At 44.4% G+C, this 10,184-nt stretch overlaps 1 non-coding gene and 1 pseudogene across 1 annotated transcript; both read left to right on the top strand.

The window, feature by feature from the left end:
* The first annotated feature begins 1,050 nt into the window (after window positions 1-1,050).
* On the top strand, window positions 1,051-1,255 carry LOC112045275 (small nucleolar RNA U3). The gene has a single exon (XR_002886795.2). It is a non-coding gene; the product is annotated as a small nucleolar RNA U3 (small nucleolar RNA).
* A 1,757-nt stretch (window positions 1,256-3,012) lies between these two features.
* On the top strand, window positions 3,013-3,235 carry LOC112045281 (small nucleolar RNA U3; annotated as a pseudogene).
* The last annotated feature ends 6,949 nt before the right edge of the window (window positions 3,236-10,184 follow it).

Genomic DNA, 10,184 nt, shown 5'->3' with positions numbered 1-10,184 from the left:
GCTCAAATTCTCTGCAGTCAACAAATCTTAGGGTCCATCATCACTACAATCAGGTATGTGCGCTAAATCTTAAAGTCAATACCTAATTATGTAAGTATATCTAAATACAGGTGTCAGGTAAAAAATAATGTATAATAAAAAATATTTTTAACAGTTTATAAGATTATGTTAAGGGTGTAATGATTTCAGAGAAATATTTGTTATATGTATTATATGGTACGAGAATATATGGAAGACCAGGAAGATTTGGTGAAGAACAAAATAGGACGTTTCACAGCAAACACAGTAGTGTGCAATGCTAAAGTTGGTCATGCATGTACTTACTTTGTTTGTTCTGAAATGCCCCTACTACCTACGAGGGAATTGAAGAATTGCAAGAACTACTACTAAAGAAAACGAAGCTGCAAGACAAAGAGTAATGTATAAACAACAGGAATGTTATGTACAGTATACTGTATAATTCTATATGTAACGTTTTTGTTGTCTTAAATTGCTCTCCATTCGTCATACTGAAGACACTAGTTGCTGCAGAGAGAACATACATATCACCATGCTCTACATGCTTCTACATGATATTACGATCCTCGAGTATCCCTTGCTTCTTCCATTCTCACCAATTATTTGCTACAAGTTCGTCGGTTTAGGGTACTCTTGGCCTGGCCCTTATGGAGAATGTCCTGGATTTGCTAAATGTTCACCTCGGCCTTTTAATCTCACACCTTATTAAATAGGACGTGCTCTTTGCATAACCTGCAAAGTGTTGCTCTTATTCGTTTACTGGGAAAAAGCAGGCATTTCGAATTCATCCTTAGCTGTACATCTACGACAAATACTATTATATTTAACTCGAATGCCAAACAGGTTGCTGCTCATGCGCAGCGTGATTTTAACGGAGTTCGCTGACTTGAGACTAGATGGCAGTGCACAACTAAACAAGTTGTTCGCTGACATATCACTAGATGGCACCGCACAAATAAACCGTAAAACAACATCACGGTTCGAAGATTCTTCCTCACGTAACGACATCAACCCGTACAACGAGCAACAGTTAAGACCTTACTTCATAGGATCATTTCTATAGTAAGCTCTTCACGAGACTCACACAACAAGTGAGATCTATCCAGCCATGTTGATGAGATGTGGCGCGGCGTCCTGAGCGTGAGGCGGACAATGGCTTAATGCCATTAGTCCTCGATGATCGTTCACCCAGGCCCTTCGGGGTCTGGGCGTGGGACGTTGTCGTTATCTGAGTGGCTTTTTGAAAAACCCCTATTAATAAAGTAAAGTAAACAACTATTAAAATTGTAGAGGATCCTTTTTACAATTATATCAAAACGTTCTCTTGTTACTCTTGTTCAGAAATGTTAATATTAAGAAAACCAGGATAGTAAATTACAATCACTTTAGCATATTTAGTAGAGGTGAGTCGTACTCGCTAAAACGCGTACTGAGTATTACGAGTACGAGTACGCCGAGAGACGCGCTCCAAAGACTAGCTCCACGAGTATTTAGAAGTACGGGCCATTAGGACCTATAGAATAGATACGTACTCCTAAATACTTAGTGGCCAGCGATTTTACATCATATTATCTGATACTAAGCATACATTAATTTCAAACGAGTTCTACACAGTCATTTGGACTAGTGGTATGTACGCAAGGTACAAAAAAATAGAATCCTGAGTTCGATCCCGGGTAACAGAAAATCATTTTTGTCTTTTTATTTTGTTTTTTTCAATTGGTTTCTTCAACTATTTTTGGTTTTTGTAATCTACAAAAAAAAGAAAAAAATTTGCAAACAAAAATATTTCAGTCATTAATTTCAAAATTTCAATTTAATTTTATTATTTAGTTATTTCTTTTAATATTACCTCATGATACTGTCGGGTTACATTAACTTGTTACTTTAGCGGATAAATAATCATACTAAAACAAATAAACATTATGTTTTTAAAATAGGAATTAAAATCAGGGACTCCAAATATTGGAGTATTAAGAGTATTAAGTGTATACTGCTTTAAAAAATCGGTCTTATGTTTGATAAAGTAAAGACAATTTTTCATCGGCAATGGGATGTCACTCACACATTCTTAAACGAACGCGTCCGGGAACGCGTCTCGCGATGTTTTGTCTGTTGGAGTATGAAGTGTTTATTGCGTTGAAAAACCGGTCTTATGTCTAGACAACAAAGCCTATTTTCTTTCGGCATTGATAGAAGTCTCTCACTCACACATTACTAATCGAACGCGTCTCTGAACACGTCCCCGCATTGGTTGGACCGTTAGAGTATTTGCGAGTATTGGACTCGCACTCTGTTGACGTCTTGCGCTCCTCGGTACTCGGTACTTCTAAATACGCTTAATACGTGTATAAGTCCCTGCTCCGTACTCGTACGCCATACGTCTTCCAACAAACCTAGTGTTAAGACCTGCTCCAGTATATACGCCTCACCTCTAATATTTAGTAGCTGCAGAGCCATGCTTATTTTTGTCGTCAAATTGCATTGCTGTGTTCCGAGTTCAAGGTGAAATTAGAGCCACCTAGGGCTTAGGTTCTTAGGAAGTGTTCCTTGTCTGTCCTGACAAGTGTTGCTTTTGATCGTTTAAGTATTAGATCTTTGCTTTATATCTATATATCTGTACCTTATTTTAAGTTTTTAACCTAAGATTATTATCAACCAGTAATTTAGTTCTCTATTATAAGAGTTAGAAAAACGTCCTCCTTACATTTACAATAGCTCCATCCAATAGAGACGTGAGTCAGCGGAATTAACTACACCAAGCAGTTTCTTGCTTGCGCGCGCGTCTTTGACGCAGTTCGCTAAAGTACCATTAGATGGCAGTACAATAACTAAACAGTAAACCGAGCAATGAATGTACACTGTACATTGCGCTTCGGAGATGTTCACTGACACACCACTAGGTGACACCGCACAATTAAACAGTAAAACGACATCGCGATTCAAAGATTCTTTCTCACGTAACGACATCAACCCGTACAACGAGCAACAGTTAAGACCTTACATCATAGGATCATTTCTATAGTAAGCTCTTCACGAGACTCACACAACACGTGAGATCTATCCAGCCATGTTGATGAGATGTGGCGCGGCGTCCTGAGCGTGAGGCGGCGGCGGCACCCAAAAAGCCCGCTCACAGGTTTGTTCCAGCGCCGGTGCCTACTACCAACGCTTGGAACAAGCCATTGTACGGAGCGCCTAACGCTCCTAGTGCGGCACCGGCTTCTCCGGTCGCCAAACAGCCCCCGAGGGCCGCTCCTGCGGCCCAACCCTCTCTCTCGGCCCCTCAAGCCTCGTCCAAACCTTCATACGCGACTCACTCCTTCTCGGATGTATTCCGTATGGAAGAATACGATCTCTTCATTGAGAAATATAAAGTAGACCCCCTAAGGGCAATAGGCGAGCACAGTATCATGCTCCGCGCGATCGAAAACTATAAAAATTTTCTAAATGGCTCACAACGGTAGATTAAAACCACATTCCCTGACTGTCGGCTTCTTCAATGCAGACGGGCTCACCGATAAATTACTCGAGGTCCGCGAATGGATAAGCGACCACAAACCGGACATCTTTCTGGTGCAAGAGACCTTCTTGAAACCTAGCCTTCGCGATCCCAAAATAGGGAATTACCTAATGATTAGAAACGACCGGACCACCCAAAGGAAGGGAGGTACAGCTATATATCACAGAAGGGCTCTTCACTGCACTCCTCTTGATCCTCCCGAGCTTACTAACATGGAAGTCTCAGTATGTCAGGTCAGTATGACCGGCCATCCGCCGATCACACTGGTTTCAGTTTACCAACCCTGCGGTAAACGTCTCTTAGAGAGTGACATTCAGACACTCCTCTCCTTAAGTGACTCCGTCATTTTGGCCGGTGACTTTAACGCTAAACATACAAGTTGGCTCAACGCTTATAATAACACTAGCGGCAACACTCTAAGAAGACTTACTGACCGCGACGATGCTAATTTCATTTTGCTCACCCCCGACAAACCAACACGTTACCCGAGACTGACGGACACACGAAACCAAACTCCGAGCGTACTGGATCTGGCACTCGTAAAGAACATCACTCTTGAAGTGAGTCCTTTGGAGGTGTTCTCGGATCTGGCCTCGGACTCGGACCACAGACCAGTTATACTCCAGCTTGGCCCCCCGCCCTCCACGACCCCCCCGACCAAAACTATAATTAATTACGGGAGACTGTCTGAGCGTCTCAAGTCCTTGGCTTCACAGCACCTAGATCAAATTCCTGACGAGATAGAAACGTTAGGCGAAGCGCTCGCAGCTTCTTCGAACCTAAATGGCCATATTCGCGAAGCAATAAAAGATTGCACCAAGGAGGTCCCTGCCTTCAGCAAGGCCCCCTTGTCGTCGGACCTACGGGCCCTACTAACGGATAGAAACGCACAGCAAAGACGCTACGAATCTGAACCGACCCGACAAAACGCGAGTCTTCTTTGGACTCTCGGAAGACGGTGCAAGCGTCGCTTGCGCTGGCGTTATGACAGACAATGGGACGACCGACTGAGAGAGCTCGAGCCATCGCACGTAGCCTTCTACGACGTGGCAAGATATCTCAAAGCCGACCGCCTCGCAGCCACCCCACCTCTCAAACGCCCTGGCCTGCCAAACGCGATCGAGGACATCGATAAGGCCGAATGCCTAGCCGACAGTCTGGAAGCCCAGTGCACTCCAAGCACTACGGCATTTGTAAAATCACACGCGAAAAAAGTGAAGTCCGAACTCACTTCTATCTTATCTCGCCCCCCGGACGGAGTCGAAATTACCCCTACGTCATGCGAGGAAGTCTCTGCGGTTATCAAGGGCTTGCGCAAAAAGAAGGCTCCGGGGCCTGATACGATTAGCAACAAAGCTCTAAAGCTTCTCCCGGTCCAGATAATCAACCTCCTGGTGAACATCTTCAATGTTCTCCTAGCTCACTGCGCCTTCCCAGACGCATGGAAAGAAGCCACGGTCATTGGCATCCACAAGCCGGGTAAACCCCGCGACCTCCCGACTAGCTACCGCCCAATTAGTCTTCTCAACACCATTGGCAAGGTGTATGAGATAATCATTTTGAATCGTCTCAAAGCCATTTGCGATGAAAAGCAACTTCTCATCAAACAACAGTTTGGATTTCGATGTAAACACTCATGTGTTCATCAAGTGCACCGCCTCACGGAGCACATTCTAACCGGTTTTAATACATTTCATAACCCCATCGCCACCGGGGCGCTCTTCTTTGACGTAGCTAAAGCGTTTGACCGCGTCTGGCACGAAGGCTTGATATTCAAACTAAACCGTTTCGGCGTACCAAACAAAATGGTACGCTTGCTACACAGCTTTCTGTCCAACCGCACCTTCAGGTACCGTATAGACGGCACTCTCTCTTCACCCAGACAGATTCGCGCAGGAGTCCCTCAGGGCTCCGTGCTCTCCCCGCTTTTATACTCGCTCTTCACAAGCGACATTCCCACCGACCACCCAGGCGTACACGTCGCCCAGTTTGCGGACGACACCGCACTGTACGCGACGGCAGTAAACCGGGTCCACATTAGAGCCCGCCTCCAGAAGGCGGTAAACATTATAGGTAAATGGTTCCGCCTTTGGCGTATAGAAGTCAACCCAGAGAAAAGCGCAGCCGTGCTTTTCACCGGTAAAGCGGTCTCCCGTCTCAAGTCCGGACTCAAAGAAGTCTCCCTTTACGGAGCACCCATCCCCTGGCAACGTACTGCCAAGTACCTAGGCGTTACCTTCGATAACCGCATGAGCTTCTCCATGCACGTTAACAAAGCGAGAAAAAAGGCCGCATACGTAATGCACCGCCTTTACGCTATGATAAATAAGAAAAGTAAATTGTCCCTCCGCTCAAAGCTAACGCTTTATAAAACTACGATCCGTCCGATCTTAACCTACGCTAGTGTAGTCTTTGCCCACCGTCCAAAAGCGACCCTTAGGCCGCTTCAAACCCTACAGAATCGTTTTCTGCGTCAAATCACGGGCGCGCCGTGGTTTTTACGCAATAATGACCTCCATAGAGATCTAGAATTACCGACAATAGCTAAGTACATGAAACAGCTCTCTCAAAACTATTTTGACAGAGCTGCCATCCATCCCAACCAACTAGTGGTTGAGGCCTGCAATTACACTCCCAACCTAAACGCTAACTGCAAGCAGAGGCGTCCCAAGAACGTCCTTTACGATCCAGACGATGACATAACAACCGACAATGCTTCCCAGGTAACACAATCACAAGCTACACAGCGTCTTCGCCGGCGAAGACGAGGTCCCCGATATCTAACGTCACCCGGACGTGGGTTTTCTAACTCACGATCTTGGGGGCGTCCGGACTGATTCACTCAGGTCACGGTTACCTCCTCCAGAATGGCCTTCTAAGCCGAGGTCCGAGTCTCATAGGAGACGCCCTTAGAGAGCCGTTCCGTCCTCTATCTTTCTTTCAGCCTTCGGGTCACATCAGGCGATGCTTCTGCGCTCGCCCAACCCCCCCGGTGACGCCGTAGTGGTTCCGCAGGGAGCTATCGGCACCTACTCAGACAGAAAAAAAAAAAAAAAAAAAAAACGAAAACTATAAAAATTTTCTAAATGGCTCACAACGGTAGATTAAAACCACATTCCCTGACTGTCGGCTTCTTCAATGCAGACGGGCTCACCGATAAATTACTCGAGGTCCGCGAATGGATAAGCGACCACAAACCGGACATCTTTCTGGTGCAAGAGACCTTCTTGAAACCTAGCCTTCGCGATCCCAAAATAGGGAATTACCTAATGATTAGAAACGACCGGACCACCCAAAGGAAGGGAGGTACAGCTATATATCACAGAAGGGCTCTTCACTGCACTCCTCTTGATCCTCCCGAGCTTACTAACATGGAAGTCTCAGTATGTCAGGTCAGTATGACCGGCCATCCGCCGATCACACTGGTTTCAGTTTACCAACCCTGCGGTAAACGTCTCTTAGAGAGTGACATTCAGACACTCCTCTCCTTAAGTGACTCCGTCATTTTGTCACTCCTCTCCTTAAGTGACGCATGGAAAGAAGCCACGGTCATTGGCATCCACAAGCCGGGTAAACCCCGCGACCTCCCGACTAGCTACCGCCCAATTAGTCTTCTCAACACCATTGGCAAGGTGTATGAGATAATCATTTTGAATCGTCTCAAAGCAATTTGCGATGAAAAGCAACTTCTCATCAAACAACAGTTTGGATTTCGATGTAAACACTCATGTGTTCATCAAGTGCACCGCCTCACGGAGCACATTCTAACCGGTTTTAATACATTTCACAACCCCATCGCCACCGGGGCGCTCTTCTTTGACGTAGCTAAAGCGTTTGACCGCGTCTGGCACGAAGGCTTGATATTCAAACTAAACCGTTTCGGCGTACCAAACAAAATGGTACGCTTGCTACACAGCTTTCTGTCCAACCGCACCTTCAGGTACCGTATAGACGGCACTCTCTCTTCACCCAGACAGATTCGCGCAGGAGTCCCTCAGGGCTCCGTGCTCTCCCCGCTTTTATACTCGCTCTTCACAAGCGACATTCCCACCGACCACCCGGGCGTACACGTCGCCCAGTTTGCGGACGACACCGCACTGTACGCGACGGCAGTAAACCGGGTCCACATTAGAGCCCGCCTCCAGAAGGCGGTAAACATTATAGGTAAATGGTTCCGCCTTTGGCGTATAGAAGTCAACCCAGAGAAAAGCGCAGCCGTGCTTTTCACCGGCAAAGCGGTCTCCCGTCTCAAGTCCGGACTCAAAGAAGTCTCCCTTTACGGAGCACCCATCCCCTGGCAACGTACTGCCAAGTACCTAGGCGTTACCTTCGATAACCGCATGAGCTTCTCCATGCACGTTAACAAAGCGAGAAAAAAGGCCGCATACGTAATGCACCGCCTTTACGCTATGATAAATAAGAAAAGTAAATTGTCCCTCCGCTCAAAGCTAACGCTTTATAAAACTACGATCCGTCCGATCTTAACCTACGCTAGTGTAGTGTTTGCCCACCGTCCCAAAGCGACCCTTAGGCCGCTTCAAACCCTACAGAATCGTTTTCTGCGTCAAATCACGGGCGCGCCGTGGTTTTTACGCAATAATGACCTCCATAGAGATCTAGAATTACCGACAATAGCTAAGTACATGAAACAGCTCTCTCAAAACTATTTTGACAGAGCTGCCATCCATCCCAACCAACTAGTGATTGAGGCCTGCAATTACACTCCCAACCTAAACGCTAACTGCAAGCAGAGGCGTCCCAAGAACGTCCTTTACGATCCAGACGATGACATAACAACCGACAATGCTTCCCAGGTAACACAATCACAAGCTACACAGCGTCTTCGCCGGCGAAGACGAGGTCCCCGATATTTAACGTCACCCGGACGTGGGTTTTCTAACTCACGATCTTGGGGGCGTCCGGACTGATTCACTCAGGTCACGGTTACCTCCTCCAGAATGGCCTTCTAAGCCGAGGTCCGAGTCTCATAGGAGACGCCCTTAGAGAGCCGTTCCGTCCTCTATCTTTCTTTCAGCCTTCGGGTCACATCAGGCGATGCTTCTGCGCTCGCCCAACCCCCCCGGTGACGCCGTAGTGGTTCCGCAGGGAGCTATCGGCACCTACTCAGACAGAAAAAAAAAAAAAAAAAGCATGCGCAACTAGTCAGCAATGCAACTTGAAGAACAATTTTGTAAATTGGTTGTACTAATTCAAAAATCTGCGAAAAACAAAATACCAAAGACTAACACACTATTATTATGTTATAAGTATGTATTTTTCCTAAAAAATCATTCAAATTAAACAAATTAACGAGTATCTTAAAACAAAGTAAAGATTTTTGGAATATTAAACATATTATACACATAAATATAAAACCAGACTTGCGTTTTATTTAATGTACAATATACATAAATGATAATAACAGTTACAATTTTAATAAACTATATAAAATAATATAAAAAAAATTAGAACAAAATTAATTAGGATATAGTATGCGCCAAACTTCGAGTCCGTTCTGACATTGCTATCAAACTGTGCAGCTATTATTAACCCGGCTGGGATAATACGTCCGTCGCAACAATACGCCTCGTAAATATTGTATAGAAGTTACTTTGCGGAAGTTTATCATGACTATATACGACAAAATACTCTCTACGTACGTTTCACCCCGAAACCGGAGCATCCTCAGGAGATGTTGACTCTACAACGTGTAATTGCAAAGTCAATTATGTTTTGTCGGACCTGGGTCACGTTGTCGCATGGGTTCGTCGGCTTTTCGCGGATGATAGCAAAATAAATAAATCATAATATAATACGTCTCTTGTTTAACGGACTCGAAATATTACGTGATCTATACCTAGCTTATTGCTACGCTTAACCGACTTGCAAAAAGGAGGAGGTTCAGCTGTATGTATCGAGTTATACTGTATCTATATATCCTAATATCCTAGTATAACTTGATGACTACCTTCTATTATTTTACGTTTTTTTTAATTCCGACGTAGGTTAAGTTTCACAAGGATGAATGTGATAATATTGTTGCTGAAAAAGAAACTGATGCTCATAATAGATACATTCTTGTGAAATTTAAATAATATCAAATAGGTATTTATAACATACAGGGATATCCATATGGATAAATAATAAAACACAATATCTTTTAGGGATATGGCTGCTCTGCTCTACCACATTGGCTTTAATACATTTAGTGCCACAAACTTTTCTGACCCGGTAGCCAAAATTTAAACTAGCGTCATGGAGGTCGCCATTTTGCAAAACATCATGCTAGAGTTCGCGTCACGAAACAAGTCCCGTAGACACGGCGCTAATGTCTTAAATGCGTTCATTGTCATTTGGGTAATGGCGGTCATAATGTCAATTATTTATTTATTTGAAATGCCAACATTGACAGCAGAAAACATTAGCCATAAATCAGTTACAAATTCTTGGACTACTGCAGCCATCTTTTACAGGCATTCACAGCACTAGTACGGTTAAAAGCTTAAGGTAAAAGATTATTCTATACTTAAATCTAAGAGAACTTGCGAAGAATCTACAATAATGAATAAAATGTCATAAATAAGTAACAATAAAAATAATTAAAATATCAAAATCAAGAAAATTTACAATGATGAATAAAATG

This window comes from Bicyclus anynana, chromosome 9 (genome assembly GCF_947172395.1).
Source record: "Bicyclus anynana chromosome 9, ilBicAnyn1.1, whole genome shotgun sequence".
Lineage (NCBI taxonomy): Eukaryota > Metazoa > Arthropoda > Insecta > Lepidoptera > Nymphalidae > Bicyclus > Bicyclus anynana.
The sequence above is the reverse complement of the archived record's forward strand: the minus strand, read 5'-3'. Positions and strand labels throughout refer to the sequence as shown.